Source organism: Mesocricetus auratus, unplaced genomic scaffold (genome assembly GCF_017639785.1).
Source record: "Mesocricetus auratus isolate SY011 unplaced genomic scaffold, BCM_Maur_2.0 Super-Scaffold_100008, whole genome shotgun sequence".
Taxonomy (NCBI): Eukaryota; Metazoa; Chordata; class Mammalia; order Rodentia; family Cricetidae; genus Mesocricetus; species Mesocricetus auratus.
The window spans coordinates 19546183-19565368 of NW_024429192.1; the positions used below are offsets into that span (position 1 = coordinate 19546183).

Consider the following 19186-nt stretch of genomic DNA (forward strand, 5'->3'; position numbering starts at 1 on the left):
ATGCAATTTTGGCATACTTTGTCCATATAAATTACACTTGTTTGCAATTCATCAACTCGTTCTCTCTTTTATATCCATATGCAATGTAAATGATCATCTTTCTCTGAAGCTCAATAATGTTGCACAACTCAAAATGTGCTAGAATCAGCTAAAATAAAGCAGATGGAAGGTTTTCCCCTATATGCATATTCATAAAAATACAGAGAACTCAACAAAAGGAGATGCATAAGAGCTCATACCCGGAGGCTACATGGACTTATGGCAGTAACTTGTTTTTCTGCAACTGTTTATTCTTCAAACCTTTACTCATTTCTTCCTGAATCAGTCACTAAAAATTCACTGGGGAAAAATCTGCTTCCCTCTACACAAGCAAACATATCCCCCTTTGAATTTTTATTATACCTTAGAATTCAAGATTCAGGAAATAATATTTACATACTTTACTAGAGACCACAATTAGGAGGCAAACCACACACCAGAGTGAGATCTTAAGGGCTACTTTAGTAATAAAAGCTACAAACATTTCCAATCACACTATTATGTCCCACCAAAAAATAAAAAATAAAACTGATAGAAAATAATAATGAACTGTCTGCATCATGTTTGTTTATGTTTTTAATTGTGTATGATTAACTGGAGATGAAGGAAGTTCATTAACTGTACCCAGGAAGCAGGAACGCTGCTTGAAAGTTTGTTAAGATAAAAGGAAACCCTGGGGTAGGCTGTGGTTTAAACAAAAGATGGAAATAAAACCATTCAAACAGTAGCTGTGAGCTTCAGTGCCATGGCCAAGGAAGGGACACACATGCCAAGCAGACGCTTCCGACTACCTCTGTTTACGTCGCTTCGTCCAGGACTCTGAACCTCAGTATGGATACCAGAGAACTTAATGAAATATGTTCTAGCATATTAAGCATCGGCAGGTTTCCTGGCGTGGAGAGCCCCATGTGAAGAAGCTCCATTAACCACTCAGAGCTCATCTTTGTGGCCTCCATCCTGGGTCTGTGTACTAGAGTTACCTCTTGGGCTCAGAAAATAGGCAGCTCCACCAGGAGACTGGTGGGACAGAGGGGAGTTTGGAACCCATAAAATCTATTCTATCCATAAAATTACCTTGTGCTAGCTCTCCTCCCTAATAAAAAGCCATTCCTCCGCTTTTTCTAGGTATCTGTACATAGGATTCTTTTTAGATTCTAATAATATCTCCTTTCCCACACTTCACTCACTTTCTGCTAGCCTTTTGTTTTTTGTTGTTTGTTTTTTTTTTCTTCTTTTTCTCTTTCCGTTCTCCTCCTCTCAAATCTGCTCATGCCACTTTCCTTATAAACGAGACCCCTTAAATGATCCTGATTTGATTGTGCCATCTGTTTTCTGTAGGGAGTTATAGGGGTACATTCGTCCTTTATCCCTCGTGACTGTCAGTCACTTGGGTCACTCATGAATCCAGTGAGCAATGCTATGTGCCCCTACTATCACCACACTTAAATGGTCTCGGGTCATTTGCTTCTACTACATTCCCAGCCTCCATCTCTATGTTAACAGGCAAGTAACTCCAGGAACAAAAAGGAGAAAGATAAAGCTTTCCCACACATACCACCAAAGCATGTGTCCTGTACATTTTCAACACCCTAGTTGTTTCGTGGGCCACATAGATAATTCTTTTTGCAAAACCCTGCAAGTTCCTGAAATTGGGGCAACTGGCAGGATATAAGATCCAATCACAATGCTGCTCATGCCAATCTAGAAGAAACACCCTCTTGGTAATAATCACACCCACGGTTCCTTTATATGAAATATGGGGTCATTTCTATTAGAAGAATAGACATCTACCAACATTAATATTCACCCATCAACTATGCACTGAACCAGAATAATGCAAGTGCATACTTGAGATGATTACTCCTGAATCAGGAATATCTGACATTCATAGCAGTTTTAGTAAGTATAAAATTGATATCAGATGCACGCTATGATTATATTAGCAACTTTTTATCTTAAATGTGTTAATTTAAAGTTATATTTTTATACAGTATCATTTGCTAACATTGGTCTCTTACATACAAAACCTTAGGACTTTAAATTTTTAAGGAATTTATTTCAAAATATGGATGCCCAGATAATTTGCATGATTAATGAAAATACAGTTTTGAATAGTAAGCATTTAAAATGTTAGTATTTAGTAGGTTTTCTGACAGAAGTTAAAAGACTATTAGAATGACTGATGAGTTGTTACAGTACATTAGCTCTCAGAACATGGAAAGAGCTGGAGGACATTTACACGATGTTGAGTATTCTTGTTTTCCTTTACTCTACCCTCTCCTGACTGACCTGTCTGTCCTTTTGTGTGACTTTGGTTGTTTTAAAATTTTATGCATAGATTTTTGCTATTTTGAGTAACTTACAAATTGCATAGAGGATCATGAACATAAGGGCAAAGATAGAAGCCATATTAGACAGGATGTTGTACACAATATCGGTCACATAACAAGAGATTGATTAAAAATACACCTAACCAAACAGCTACTCTTTTTCATGGCTAGAATAGTTTTACTCAGCAATTAGATATAAAATATCATAAAATGAAGTTGAAGATACCTTTTTTATTGGTAGTAATGTTACTAGCAGTTTAGTTGTTCCTTTCTAGGTAAGGGTGAAAACATGTTCTTTCTGTTTATTAAGAATTGTGTTTTCTTCTTCCATGTCTTTGTATAGACCTCTTTGGGATTCCAGAAAATACTGCAGATCAGCTGAGACATCCAGCCTCATGAACTGAGCAACTACTAAATTTCTGAACTTTATATTCATTGCCAGCCATTATAGGATTTGTTGGACCATAACCTATAAGTCATTCTAAAAAATCCCTTTCTGAATATATATATATATAGAAAAAATCATTGTTTTTCCTAATGATGCTTACTGAAGTTATTCTAGAACTTTGTCTTTGATTCATACAGAGCTTACCATAGAGTAGTTAGTCATTTCCCCCTCATCTTGGTATACTTGGAGATGAAATACACCAAAGTGAATCCACCAGGAGGTATTTGTATCCCATATGAGTAACAAGTAAATACAATTGCAAAGGGAGGGCCTCTGGGCGACAAAAATAAATTCTTAAGATGGCAGAATCAACTAAATCATAACCTTGCTTTGGGCTAGACAATTAATATTTTGTAGGTCAGTGTTCTAAAGTGATGATTGACACCAAAGCCAACTATTTAAGCAGAATTTCCTTCATGGTGTTGCTAAGTGTATAATTCTCTAGCACAAATTATCCGGTGTAAATGACCATGAGAAAAAAATGTACTATTGTATATCATCTAGTATCCCCTGCTTGCTCAATAATGAAGAGTGGATAGAGCAAATCTATTAAGCTGAAATATTGCTCCAAAGATAGTGGACACTAAATCAAAGAGTCGTACATATGCTACTTTAATTGAGTAAAGGGTCTCTGTAGATGTAATTAAGTATCTTGAGAAAAGAATATCAGACTGGATTGTGAGGATCCCTAAATACAACCATAAATGTTATTTTTAAGAGGCAGAGGAAGGTTATTGGAGAGATAACAGAGCCAGCATGAATACCTGAATTCAGATATCCATAACCTACATAAAAACCCAGCATGGCCCACGTCTGTGACTCCTACTAAGGAGAAACAAAAAAATTACCAGACGTGGACCTCTGCTACACACACACACACACACGCACACACGCACACACACTGATGCACAGACATTGGCAGTAACAGAAAATTCTAACATATTACATTGAAAATATTTCTTCCTCCTTACTTTTATGTGAAAATATTTTGGAAACTCACAGACAGACTCTTATTCAAGGTCAAAGTAGATAATGTTGAACAACTTCCAATTCTGGATATGAGAAGTAAAGAATTAAAGTATTTTTCTCATAGTTTCAAAAGCAACCACTTGTACAATAAAGGTGGCTTAATTAAAATCTATCCAACTGAAACACTCTTTATCTGAAACAAATGTTTGTGCTACTGATATCAACCAAGTCTACACATGAGTAGCTAACAATAAACAATGGAATGAAGCCCATTGAAAAGCAATTAAAACAAATTGCTCCTAATAAAGTTTGCCCTGAAAATACATATTTCCACATGGGCAAATACACACATGCTTGTGAGTACATATGTCCACACACAAAGCTCTCTACTAAACTATGAAGACTGGATTCACGCAGTATGTATCTGAGTATTTATTCCTCCACTTATTACTGAGACACTAGTGTAAGAGCATTTGAGTCAATAAAATGAGTTATAAGACATAAAATACATTGTGTTTTGAAGAATTCCTTAGCAATACCAATTTCATTTTTCTCAAGAAGCACCCCCTATACATGGGAATAACAGAAATAGCATGCCTAAGAGGTTAGGCTCGTGTATCCTGTATACAGGCTTATATTAACTATAAACGCATTGTTTGGTTCCCATTAAAATAGTTACGATCAAAGTTTTTCACACTTGCTTGATTTTGCTTTTCATGTTCTAGAGAGTCTCACTCATGTAAGTTATGAGGCATAAAAATGATCTGTGTTCACCAAAGTGTGTTTATTGGGCTCCTGGGCATACCTCATCTCTCTTCTATTCACTGGAGTCCATGTGATGAGTTCTAGCCAAAGGCTGTGACTGGACCATAAAATCTCTTTTGAGACTCATCTCCTCAGCTCTTAGTTTCCTTACTCTTACATGGACTCTTTTCACCCCTTCAGCTGTATGGCTAGACAAGAACCATGGAGTTTGCTAAGGAAGGAACCTGAAGCTGTGAGTCATTTTCTGAGGAGAGTCATTCATGAATGATATGGGTGCAGGTCATAGTGTCATCTGAAATTAAACTAATTTCTTCAACTACTTATGTTATACAGATTCTCCACGTTAGGTGTTATGAGAGCATGAGGAAAGACGATATAGTACCCAGGAGTATCAAGATTGTTGACAAACCCTGACATCTATACAGCTTGGGTTATCTTTCCAGAAAATGCTAAAGTTTCCTTTTCGGTGGATGATTAAACAATGTGCTAGCCAATATCCAAGATTTATATTTTCATAATGAAATCAATCACAATCACTTTTAAATGTATACATTTATTTTGGATGTAACTCTAGAGGATTCTGCAACATTGTGAAAACTTCAACATCAGTTATTAATGTTGGAATGACCAATAACAGACATGATATATAGCCAAAGATCCCTTCAAATCTTATAAATCATCACTCTTCTGTTTCTAAGAGTCACAGATTGCAAAAAATTTAAATTACCTTTGGAAATATTTGATAAAAAAGAAACTCTGGGGTCTGGCTGACTCTAAGTATCTGGGGACACTGATCTTAAGAAACCCAGAGCCTAGTATTATCCAGAGGGACAAGGAGAGATGGCCAGAGTGCACAGGATAATGGCAAGTGTTCTTTTCCCTTTGGCTTCAGAATGTCAGCATTTATGGGAAAAAGTCGATCAAGTACTTACTGGATCTGCTTAATCAAGCATAATTGTCACCATGTGACTGGCAGTTATTGGAAGCTCCTATGTGATACAGTGCCAGTGTCACTATGCAAAGAGCTACCTAAATTATGGACAGCAAAAGTTAAAACAGCTTTTCCTTAGCCTAAAGTCAGCATTACATAAGGAAAGGGCATGGTTGTTAGAATGGGAGAGGTTTGGTTAGAGGTGTAATTTTGTTGCTTACTTAAGTCCTTATTCAGAAATGAAAGTCATGTTAATGTCTACATGATGTTTATATTGATCTTGAACAAAGAAGACACCTAGGGAGAATTTTCCTCTGCCAAGTTCATTATTTACATGGTGTCACTATCACTAATAACAATACCTGTAAGAATTAAGAATGAAGAGGTATTTACATCCGGAGATTTTGAGTTTATTGTCCTAAGAATACTATTTAGCATCTTTCTTCTCTCTCTAAATTTAGAAATTCTCCTGCCCTGACTTTTTCCAAGGTACACTCACAGTGACAGGCACCCTCATGCTCTTATTTCTCTGCACAGCAGACAAGCATACACATGTTTCAATCTCCCACTCTAAATGGTAGGAAATAACAACTCATTAAACATTTATGAAAGACTGAACCATCACTTTCACACCAAGGAAGTTTAGTGAGAGAAATTACTTCCTCATTTTGAATATTAACTGTTAATATAGGAACCCAGATTTATGTACGTTTTCTGGTGGATGTAGCCTTGTTTATTTTGTTTTGCTCAGTAATTAAAAGATCTTGTACGAGTGTCAGTATTTTAATAAGCTTATTTTATATTTTAAAAATGAACTAAAGTTTACTACGTGATTAGCTGTCAAATACTGAGAACTGGGGGTGTTTTGATATTTAGAGTCAGATAATATCAATTCCAGACCCACATTGTCCTACCTGTGGAGAAGTCAGAATTCAGTATACAACACAATGATGTAAAATATGAATATGTATGTGCTAAGTGAACCCCTAGACATAATAGTCTCTGCAGTTATAATGGTACCCAAGCCAAAAAGCACCATTTCCACTCTAACCCTGTGAATATAAACATGAGAACGACATGCATATTTTATCATTTTACTTCCAATTTACAAAATTTCCATTATTTGTAATAACACCATAGGTAAAGTCCTGGGAGAAAAGAATTTCCAGATACTAACAGTTATTTTATGATAGCATATACAGAGTACACTTTGCATGGGATTGGTTACCTCATCAGGAGGAGAGTTGCACCCATGTAGGAATGACAGATGTCTGAAACACAGTCAATGTAGTCTATTTTGATGTCACTACTTCATAGGAGAGATTCAAGCCTAGAAGAATGAAGCAGTCTGTCTATGGGCATGTCTATTCACAAGGAAGAAGAACTCAAATTTGCATGGAGATATGGCATCAAGCTCAAGTAACTTCATATTATGCAGTTTAATCATATACAAGACAAAATGTTGTGCCAAGTTAGACATTTAGCAAACTTCTCTTTGAAGTTAGACGTCATCAAAATAACAACATCTTCCAGTCTCATAATCTTCTGTAAAGTGTTTCTCAAAAAGAAATAGTTCCTAATGTGAGACCAAAAGACAAATCACAATAGCGAGATAGACTACATGATAATGTGCTTGCCACAAAAGCAAAACCTGAATTATACTCACTGAACGCAAGCGTAAAAGGCCAGGCATGTTGGCTATGATTTCAGTCCTGGAGAGATAGGAAATCAGGCTAGGGAGTCATACGTTGGCTTACAAACTCACTGGCATACAGCTTGCCTACTGAACTAACTCCAGGTCCTACTGAAATACCTTATCAAAGATAAGGGGGGTGAGAGGATTGTGACTATACCCTTTGACTTCACACATGCACACACACACACACACACACACACACACACACACACACCACAGTCTGTAGTCTGAACATCAATGATGTTCAGTAACAGAATAAAAAAATCATATGCTTCACTTTTAGAATCATTGAGTGTGCTACCCATTCTATTTACTATTATAAATCTTCCACAGCTTTCTATGAAATGTAGATTTATGCCAATAAACTTAAAGAAAAGAAAAGCTTTCTGTGAGGTGTCTTGAAGAATCCCTGTCAGGGCCTTGTGAAACAACATTTTTATAAGACAGGGAAACTGAAACACAATTATTGGCAAAAGGTTATGTTTAATTTTTTTCAAATCAAAACTCATTAGTTGAAAAGAAGCTACCAAGATTTCATTTTATGTGGTACATTTCGATTAGGCTTCTGGAGTCTCAAATGTAAGATCCACACTTTCCCTAGGACTCATCATTGCCTGATGGTAATTACGAAGGTATGGTAATAAAAGGCCTTAAATCAAACCTGCATGGTAGATCTGCTATCACTGCAAGAACCATCTCCCTGCAAGCTGGCAGGGAACCATGTGCTTGCCTTTCAATTGGCAAAGCAGGCTCCTTGGCTGGCATAGCAACCAGAGCTGCCTTAAATCTTCCTCAGCTACGCCCTGTTAGGGTAATTTGGTTAATTGAAAACGTCTGTCTGTGAAGAAACCTTCCATGGTGTCAGTGTCATTTGCAGGTTGCGAAGGAAGATCTCCAGGACAGTAGCACTGCCTGGCTGCCTGCGAATTCCCAACTGATCAGCAGCAGCAGCCAAAGTCATCGTAGACACATAGAGGAGGGGCCATCCAGTGGCAGGCCAGCTCCCATCTCTTGCCAAATAGTATACGTGAACAAGTCAGCTACGGGAGAATGGAGAGTCTTCCATACAGCTGCCAATATAGACAGGGAATTCAAGCATGTGTCCAACAGTTCACTCAAGAAGTAGAGTGAAATTAGAATATTCCAAAAGAACACAGAATGACCATCTCTAATTTAAAATTACACGATACAGGCCACTTGATAGGAACATGTCAGAGAAGGAAAGTGAATAATAGGTATATTTTTGAAATCAAAATGGGGGTAACAACTGGGATACCAGGCCAAAGACTGCTTGGGAAGTAGACGTTAATGGAGGTACAAGGAATGAAGAGCTGTTTCTCAGTTTTATTTCCCAATCATTTCATTTTAAGTGACAACAGCTGAGTGTGGTGGCACATGGCTGCAGTCTCAGCACTATAGAGGCTGAGACAAGGGGACAGAGAAACTAAGGTTAGTGCTGGCTTCATAGCAAGAGCATACCTCAATAAATGATTAAATGAAGCATTCCAAGGTAAAACTGAATGAGAGGTAGATCCACTGATGCATTTGTGTATTCCGAGATGGAGAGGCTGAGGCAGGAGGATGGCAGGTTTGAAGTCAACTTACTACGCCATGGATTCAAGACTGGTTTCGGCTAGATAGCAAGACACACACTCAAATAACGTCAATAGCATTCTCTTTCCTGAACATTTAAAGCACTAGCCCATGAGTGGAAAATAAGAAAGCGTTTGTAATTCCTGGCTGACATGAGATAAGGGGTTAAATCACACACTGTGTACTCTGCCAAAACACATCAGTGAATTTAAAATACACAAAAAAAAGAAGAAGAAAGAAAAAGAAAACGAATAAGAGAAAACAACCTAAAGCAGTGTGTTATCCTTACGGGAAAAAGAACTCCAGCTCTGGGAAGGTGAATGCTCTCTGTCCTGTTCTTCCTGTCTGGGCCAGGTCAGAGTTCATCGCCTCCACTGCTCCTTTGCGCTTCCCTTTGATCATCTAACACTGGTCCCTTATGCTCTGTTTTCCACCCATCTGTACCCTGTGGCGATTCTGCTTTACTTGTCCATTGACCACGCCAGGGATTCAGGCTTAGCCTTCTTCCTTTCGGAGCTTACTATCCCAGTCTTCCCATCTGCCCTACACTAGCCGCTGTAAACATTCCCAGAGAGCTGAGGAACAACACTCTGTGCAGGAGTCCTGGAAACACAGCCCATTCTTTACCACCTGACACATGCCAGATGGGCCTCTTCGCAGTGTCGGCTCGAAAGGGTTTAGTCTTTATGAGTATCCTCTCATATGCCATGGAAATAAGCTCGTCTGTTTGAAAGGCCTCTCCAGTTAGGTGGAGATGTGCTCTGAAGTGTACTCGTGTGTTGCTGCCTCGAGATTCTAAATTCCTTTTCTTATCAAAACTATCATATATAGAGTGGCTTAACACAGGCAATTTTTTCTTCCCCTCAATATATGGTTTTATTTAAATAGAAACATGAATGCTTCACATGCCAATCCCAGCTCCCTCTCCCAGCCCTCCTGCCTTGTCCCTATACCAGCCTTCCCCAGCCTCCTACCTAATCCCCATGTCATTCCCCAGGGAGGGTGAAGCCATCCTTGGGGGAATTTCCAAAGTCTGTCATTTCATCCAGGGCAGACATAGGCCCTTCCCCATGTGTCCAGGCTGACAAAGCATCCCTCTATTTAAATTGGGCTCCCAAAGTTCATATGCAATGGTAAACACTGATCTGCTCCTCAAGGCCCCAGTGATTTCTGTGGCCTCCTCACTGACACTACATCTGGATCAGTCCCCTGCTGGCCTCTCAGCCATCAGTCCGGAGTACAAGAGCTCCCCCTTGTTCAGTCAGCTGTCTTTGTTGGTTTCACCAGCATGGTCTTGACCCCTTTGCTCATCACTCCTCCTTCTCTGTCACTGGGTTCCAGGAGTTCAGTTCAGTGTTTAGTTGTGGGTATCTGTCTCTGCTTCTATCAGTCACTGGATAAAAGTTCTAGGATAAGGTAGTCATCAACCTTATAATCAGAGAGGAGATATTAATGTAGTCTCTCCACTATTGCTTAGCTTGCCAGTTGGTGTTATCCTTGTAGATCTCTGGAGATCTCACCAGTGTCAGCTCTCTCCTTAAGCCTATAATGACTCCATCTATTATGGTATCTCTTATCCTGCTCTCCTCTGTTCTTACCTCGACTCAACCTTCCTGCTCCCCCATATCTTCTTCTCCCCTCCTCTTATCCCCCTCTCTTTTTCCTGGTTCCCTCTCCCCTCCCCTGATGTTCCCAATGTGCTTAGGAGATCTTGCCTCATTCCACTTCTCTGGGGTGCCATGCAGCTCTTTTGGGAACCTCCCTGTTTCCCAGACTCACTGGCACTGGGATTGTAGGCTTACACTCCCCTGATCCATACCTGAAATCCATATATGAGTGAGTACATACCATGTTTGTCTTTTTGTGACTGGGTTACCTCACTCAAGATGGTAGCTTCTAGTGCTATCTATTTGCCTGCAAATTTCAATATTCCATTGTTTTTTTCTGCTGAGTAATACTCCATTGTGTAAATGTACCACATTGTCTCTATCCACTCTTCAGTTGTGGGGCATCTAGGTTGCTTCCAGGATCTAGCTATTGCATATAATGCTGCTATGAACATAGTGGAGCAGACATCCTTGTAACACACGCAATTTCTAAGTATACCTCAGCCTATAGTGGATATGAAAAGTAGGGTTGAACTCAAAATATCACAGGCACACTACTTAGAGGTGGAAGAAAGTGGAGTGATTACACACTTAAAAATTATATATGATAAAATAGACATTAATAAGCTAACTTCCAGTTTCAAATAATGTACAAGAGGGAGAATGAGATGTTTTCACTGCAAAACCTGTACAGCAACTCAGGGTACCTTCCTGATAAGCTTGAATTACAAGTGTTACTCATATGGCAGAAGTGTGACTGCTCATGTAAGTTAGACAAAGCCATGTAGCCAGTAACTATGGGGAGATAAGTGCTGAATTCCCATATTCTATGCAACATATACATTAAAGACATTATCATGTCCCTGTTATACACTCTCAGCACATCTGCCAAAACTCAAATTACCATAAATATGTAGGCTTACTTTTGGGTTTTCTATCCCGTTCCATGCCTGAAATGTCTGTTTTATTCCAGTGCCAAGCTGTTTGGATTATAATAGCTCTACAATTCCTTTTGAAATAACAGGGAGTGATATTTCCAGTTTTGTGCTCTTTGCTTAAGATCACCTTGACTATTCAGTAGCCTTCCTACTTCTAAACAATTTTAATTATATTTTTATTTATTCAAAATAATTTCATTGGGATTTTGATAGATATTGCATTGACTAGTTGGTAGAAAGTGGATTGTTCCATTAAGTGTGGATAATAATATTAATTATTTCAATTCATGATCATGGGACATCTTTCCATATATTTGATTCCTCAAGGTTTTCCCCTAGTGTTTTTAAATGTCCATTGTATAGCTCTTTTATCTCTTCCTTTTAAAAGAATTTACAGATGGTCAGTGTGTGTGGATGTGAGCTAGCATATCCTACCACTGGTGAAATGGTCCGAAGACAACTTTGTGGAGGTGGTTTTCTCTTTCCAGCTTTATGTGGGTTCTAAATATTAAAGTCTCCAGGCTTACATAGCAAATTCCTCAATCCACTGATGTGTTTTTCTGGTCCTTACTTCATTTCATTATTATTGTTTTCTTTTATATTTTTTAAACCTCTTTGAATGGATGTTTTGCCTGCATGCATGTCTATACTGTGTGTGTGTGTGTGTGTGTGTGTGTGTGTGTGCGCGTGTGTGCATGTGTGGTGTCCATGTATACAGGCCAGCAAAAGGTCCAATACTCTAGATCCGAGGTCACAACTATCACCCACAAAGCAGCTTAGAACCATCTGCTTTCAAGTAACAGCGTCATTTTGTCCTCAGTGTGCTGCCCCATCACACCAGCACCTTCCACAAGGCCCAACCACCTAAAAGTTTTTTCATATCAACGCTGCCTCTCTGAGGAACAAGTTGACAGAACTTGAACTTTTGGGGAACACAGTCAAACAAACAGATAGGGAAAGGAAATATGTGCTCCAAGGGTAGAAAGTCTCAGACAAGGGCAAAAAAAGTAGAGTGGCATATTGACGAAAATTAATTGTAATGAATTTTATATTTTAAAATGATTAAAAGACTAGATTCTAACATTCTCAGAAAAAGATGTTGATGAATTGATGAATATGATATCTAGTCTGCAGTAAAAACATAGATCACAGCATCATATGTTCCATAAATATAGGGAATTTATACTTTTCAATTACATAGTATGACAGTTTAATGAAATAATACTTATTGTGGATGGGTGTATGAAAAATAAAATGCAACAGTATGATAATAATATTAGAAAGGTAGGAAGGGAAAGATATCCAGGCTGTAGAAGTAAAAACATAATGTATACTTAAATTAACTTGCTATAATATGAACCATATTTTTGGAGTTAGTATGTTAATTGCAATTCTCAAAGCAACAATTAAAAAAACCAAACCTCACGAGAATGTTATGTAACTTTTACTGAGGAGACATGAATGAACTTTTACTTTCCTGGATAGGGAATCAATGATGGGCCAAAGTAATAATGCTACCAAAGTCTAATTTTGAGAATCAACATCTTCAATGGGACTTCTTACAGAAATATAGGTAATGTCCTAGTTAGTTTTATGTCAACTTGACACAAGCTAGAGTCATCAGAGAGGAAGAAGCCTCAGTTGAGAAAATCTATCTGTAAGAATAGTCTTTGGTTTTACATTAGATCCCTGGAGTCTCTTATGCTAATTGGAAACTCAAGCAGATATGGGTAAGCATTACATTTCATGGAGTGGGCCTTAAGTCAAATCAGTTATTGGTTGATTACTCTCATGAGCTTTGTGCTGTCATTGCCCTAGCACAGCCTGCAGGCAAGACATCATGGTCGATCAAAGGGTTGTGGTTGTCTTGGTGTTTATGTTTCATTTTGGTAGCATGTGGAACACCTTCCTGTATCTACCACAGCCAGTAGAGCATAGGAGTGAAGACTATGTAAGCATGAGCGCGGCTTCTCCATATTCAATGAGCCATGTAGGTGTTTTTCTTGAGCAATTGGGGCCTTGCTATCAGTTTCTGGAGAGCAATATACTTTTCTTGGCAACATCCTGAGTTGTTTGGGGACTCCCATGGAACTCCTTTGTCCAACTACTCAATTAGATATAACCCAATCCTAGTCCTGGAAGCTTAATTTGATGACAAGAAATGTCCAGTTTGGGCTCTCTATCACAACTGAACGCAATGGAGTTTCAAAATGTGGTTCAGCCACATGTTGTCTACATGTAACACCCTTGGAAATCAGATACAGATGTGTCAAGTAAACATATTGGGAAGGACATGAAAAACAGTACATCCTAAGGAGAAATAGACTGCTTCAATACTAGAACAATTAACTATCATAAAAAATGTATAGGAAAAGATCAATGTTAAAGATCAGCAAGAAAACAGAAACATTTGATAACAGTAAATAAATACAAGTACACCCAATAGATACCAACAAAACACTGCACAGAAATGGAAAAATACACATTATTAAAATCAAGAGAAAAAACTCAATGAACAGACTTCTCTTCTAAGACGATAAACAAATCATCCCATAGCACATGAAAGCCACCCAATAACACCAAACATTAGAGAGATGCAAATAAAAACGGCATAAAATGTTAGTCCCAACCAAATGGGACAGCTAAAATTAAAAGGAAAGGTGATGAGCAGGAAGGAAACCTGAAACCTGGATGTACTGTGGTAGGAATGTAAAATAGTGTAGATGGTTGAAAAATTAGTTCATCAGTTCCTCCCCAGATGCTCCTGTAGTTAAAGCAGAGTTACAAAATGAGTCAGCAATTCCAATACTTGGTATTACCTAAGGCAACTGAAGAAGAAAGTTGATGACAAAGCAAAGACCCAAAGATTCTTAGTAACATTATTCACCACTGCCCAAATGAAGAAGTAACCCACAACTCCATCCACTGATGAATGGGCAAAAATCTTGCAACAGAAACTGACGTAAGTTGGGAAGGAGTCTATTACTGACACCAGAAACAGATGAAGTTTGGAAACACCGTCATAAGAGAAAGAAGCCAGGTATGTGGTGACACCAGAAACAGATGAAGTTTGGAAACACTGTCATAAGAGAAAGAGGCCAGTATGTGGTGACTTCATCCCTGAAATTTTCACTTCTAAAATGATGAATTTGGGCTGGAAATTTGGGCATAAACTACTCACGGTGAGGACTAAAGGTAATTTCCCAGCACCTATGTTTGGTGAGTGACAACCACCTTTAAGTCAAGCTCCACAGGAGCAGACACCATTTTCTGACTTCCATGTATACCTCTACTCCTGTATACATATCACCACACAGCCACACAATCAAAAAATCTTAACATGATAATCCTCTTAGTGTGCTGATTATGTCTCAATAGACCTGATGCAAAATAGTCCATGTACTTTAATTTATCATACAGAATGTGTTCTGGGCCTTGCGGATTTCAAAAGCACCTCAAACTATTTCATTATACACAAAAAGGTTAAAGTAAACATATCTGTGTCACCAGATTGTAATCTCACTCTTATGTGTTCATCAGAACCATCCAGGGAATTTCAAAATCTGTTTAAGTTGATCTAGAGTATAGTCTTGGCAGTAGAATTTTTAAAATCTTAGTTTTTGTATATGTAGCAAAGTTGAGAATTTATGGCTCTTAGTCATGTTCACTCTAAATTTTTAGCCAAGCATTAGAACCCAGCTGTTGTGGGATCTTACCTGGGTTCCATTGCCATTTTAGCCCCCAAATAACACATGGGACACTATATTAATTATGAAACTGTTGGCTGTTTGTTATGATTTCTAATCAGCTAGTTCTGACTTAATCATTGACTCATAATCACCAATATATATTTTTATAAGGACTTATCTTTCCAAGAATGCCAGATTTGCGTTCTATCGTCTAGGGATCACATCTTGACAACTCTCGTCACTACATTTTCCAGAATCCTCCTAGACCTCTAGTCCCAACTAGTCCTGCAGAAAGTGTGGCAGACTCTTCCATGAAGCAGGAACCCTGAAGGACTGTCCAAATTCAGCAGTCACTTTCCTGTGGGTCCTGCATGTCCAGATTATACAGCAACAGTCAAACAGTCTAGACAAGAGCAGTTTCTTGCCCAAGTGGCTAATCTTGCCACGTTGGAAGCAAACTCCATAATGAGTTTTTTCGATGCCCATCTTCCTCTCAGACATAATTGATGTGCCAGGAGCAGACATTGCTCATTATTAAGAAAAACCATAAACCATTTTAAATGCCATTCTGAAGGTCTTTGAAAGGTTTGAAGACTGTCTATCTATCTCAAATATATCTCTATATCTAGAAAACCTAACTAACCTCACTATAAGTTTGACTATTATAACTATCTGTAATCTTATTTAATTATGCATTAAGGTTTTAAAAAATCAGTATAAACACAATACTCAAGAGAAGAAATATACATATCACAAAATTGACCTTAAATTTGTATCAATAAATGAAAAATCACACAAATACAAAGTATTCATTTCCATACCATAATCCCTTTTTACCTTTAAAAAGAGATTGGTTGTGATAGTTAACCAATGATAAGCAACCCCATTTAAATTAAAACACAAATTTATAAACAATATTTTGGAATTTGTACATTGTTCATTCCAAACTGCTTCCTGCTGCTAGCAGGCATTGTCCATAACATGGGGATCTGACAAAACTTAGAAACCTGGCTAAGTCCTTGTTTTTGTGGTCTGTATGGCTGTATCGTCCCAGCTGTTTCAGATGCTGGATTGCCTGGGACACTGTTTCTGGGGGTCTTGGCTCATCAAACCACAGAAGCCTGGAAGGAATCCACAGCTTTCCATTTTCTGTGGAAACAGAAATAAAATCTATTTTCCCAAGTAACCTGTCCTTATGTTAATTTTAGTAGTCAAAGCATTTTAAAAATACATAAGTTAGATTAATTTAGCGGCATTTATATTTAAGTATATTTCAGCAGTTGTTCCTTCCTTAGCCATTGAACAACTGAAAGGCACAATAACATACAGTATCTAGATTATCTGTGTGTTTTCCATCTTCATGAGGTTTATATTACTCTATATCTTTTACTTTTATTCATTTGTTTTTCTCTGAGACAGGGTCTCTCTGGAAATCCTCTTGCCTGTGCCTCTGCAGCAAATTCTACCGGTGTGCACCCCCACAACCGCCTCTCTGCCTCCCGAGAGAGAGCTGGGATTAAAGGTGTGCGTGCCCACAGTCCCCCTTCTCTATTTCTTTTACCACTATCTGGTTTCTTTTTCTCTCTCAAGCCTACGTGTATTTTTAAACACACTGTAGACCTTTAGAGGTTCTTCTTTTTCTGAATCTGACTTTACTGTAAATCTTTATGTTTTTCTGTTGTTAGCAGAGCCTCTTAAAAGAGCCATGTGGTTCTTCCATTTATGCTGAGTTAGGAAACCTCCCTTATAGGAGCCGCATGAGTTTCTGCTTGTCTCTAGCAAAATAGAGTTCACCTGAGAAAAATGTTGCTACCAAAAAGATACGTTTGCCTCTGTAATTTTGATTTTAAAATGACTTTTTAAGCTTTTGTTAAGGTTTAAGTGGAAGTTCTTAATACCCACGTTGTTGGTGCCATATTGTTGTGGGATCCTGCCTGGGTTCTGTTGCCACTTTAGCCCCCAAATAACACACAGGACACTATATTAATTATGAAGCTGTTGGCCGTTTGTTTTGGTTTCTAATCAACTAGCTCTGACTTAATTATTGACCCATAATTACTAGTATATATTTTTATAAGGTCTTATCTTACCGAGAATGCAGATTTTCATCCCCTCTTCCTGGGAATCACATGGTGATGACTCCCTTCACTACATTCCCCAGAATCCTCCTAGACATCTAGTCCCACCTATCTTGTTTCCCTATTGGCCAACAGCGCTTTATTTACATCAGTAAAACACATATTTACAGAATAACACCTCCCAACACCCAGGAACTTATTTTAATATGTCACAAAAATGTCAACCACAACTTTTCCATACATCCCACATGAATATAAAATCTAGCCTGTTCAAAAAGAAACTCATCGTCTTTCTAAAACCATATGCTATACCATCACCTATCCTGAACCAACTTTCTTCCCTCATAATTCACATGCAGCCAGTCTTTCAGTTACATCAAATATTAGCAATAAAACATATTTAATAGATGTATTCTTTTCCCTTCACCCTCTCTATTTCTGTTTACATATATATATATATGTATGTATATATGTAAAAAATCAATAACAATAGCATCACAAACAATCCTTACAATTTCATGCTTTTCTTTCTAGTCAATTTCCAAGACTATTTGGTAGAAATTCTACAATCCCGATGTGATGATACAACACCTCAGTTGAAAAGTCCTTCCTTGCTTCCATTGTACTTTCTGGATGAAATCCAAGCGTTCATTCAGACTGACTTAAATGGTCCATTTCTACCTAATTCTCCAGTCCATGAGTTTACCCCTCTGCCTCATTACCTCATCCTCTACTGTGGGCAGATGACTCTCACTTTTTCCATGTGATTTAGTCACATGGTATTTGAACTGATCAACAACTTCTTTGTCATCTCTAGGAAACTCGCCAATCTTTGCTGAAGCTCTTAGCTTTTGAGACTTAGCTCAGTTGTTAATCTTTTCTGAAAAGACATCCTTGGATACTCTCAGTGCAGATTAATTTCCTGCCATGTTTTCTCATGTCACCCTAAGAATTCTCTTACTTACAAAAGTTGTGTGTTTACTCTTATGTAACTGATGGCTCTCTAGGGTAGAAATTACAACCTCTGCACTGAGTAAGGAGCCAGATTTTAGTAAATGATTAACAACCTAAAATGTCTAATCAAGAAATGGTTAGCTTCACTGATTTTTCTCAGATTACATAAAACAGCATTGGAATATGATTACTGTATATCATTTTAATTTCTATTTTAGAATAATATAAGGTTGTATGAATGCATATATTCATGTGTTTGAGTTTATTTTATGTGGAAGTGTATAAATGAATATAGTCAACTGTACATACCTGTATACATGATCAATGATTATTCATGGTTTTACTTAACATTTTTTTAAACTTTACAATTGTGTAAAAGTGGCATTTATTAAGAAGAAATCTTATTTGAAGTTTTGAGTGCTGATCTTTCCCCATATCTTGGCAGTATTCAGCCAGTAATAAGAAAGTATATCTTCTGACTCCTGCCAGGCAAAGATGAAGGTGACTCTACTATTCAGTCATGTGATCGAGCCAACACTCCAGATTATACTGTGCTGCTAGGTTATGTTTGGTCGATTAAATTCACTGTGGTTTACTATGCTTGGATCTTATCATAGCTTTGTCATGGACTACTCCTTATGGTGAAACTGGGTAAGTATGAGTAAGTGCTAGGGATAACCTGGACAGAAACACGGAGTATTAATAATGACTCTCTACACATGAGCATATGGTCATCTCTATGGGTTATGTTTTGTATTGTGAACATGTTACCATTTACAATGAAAATAATTTTTAAGATACACACTGATCTAACTTTGTTCATTTGATTCTGTTGTCAGATTCTCTCCCCTGTGAATCTGATAGCCATTTCTGTTCTTCTGTCTCTTTATTCCATTGTTGATTAGGTTCAAAATTCTACATACGGGCTGGAAGCCACTCAGAAAATTAGAAGTCTGTGGCTGCTGCCATTGGTGGAGATTTTGAAAGCAGGTACAGTTTGGAGGGATTCATTTTTTTCACCTCCTCTCCATCATAGCCTTGAAGGATGCTACTGGTATTAAAGTATAATTAATTTGTAGTGGCCTAGAAAGTGAGTTGAGTATTTTGAACTTCTCATGATTTCAGCCATTAGAGTCACCATTTACAAAT

At 37.9% G+C, this 19186-nt stretch overlaps 1 long non-coding RNA gene across 3 annotated transcripts in view; it reads right to left on the reverse strand.

The window, feature by feature from the left end:
* The window catches only part of LOC121141919, a 46781-nt gene that overhangs the window by 14685 nt on the left and 12910 nt on the right, over nucleotides 1–19186 (reverse strand). Inside the window, exon 3 of one of the 3 annotated variants that reach the window (XR_005878881.1) lies at nucleotides 6711–6812. The exons of the other annotated variants lie outside the window; for them this stretch is intronic. This is a non-coding gene — a long non-coding RNA (uncharacterized LOC121141919). The remainder of the gene's footprint in view (nucleotides 1–6710; nucleotides 6813–19186) is intronic. 3 annotated transcript variants of the gene reach the window in all.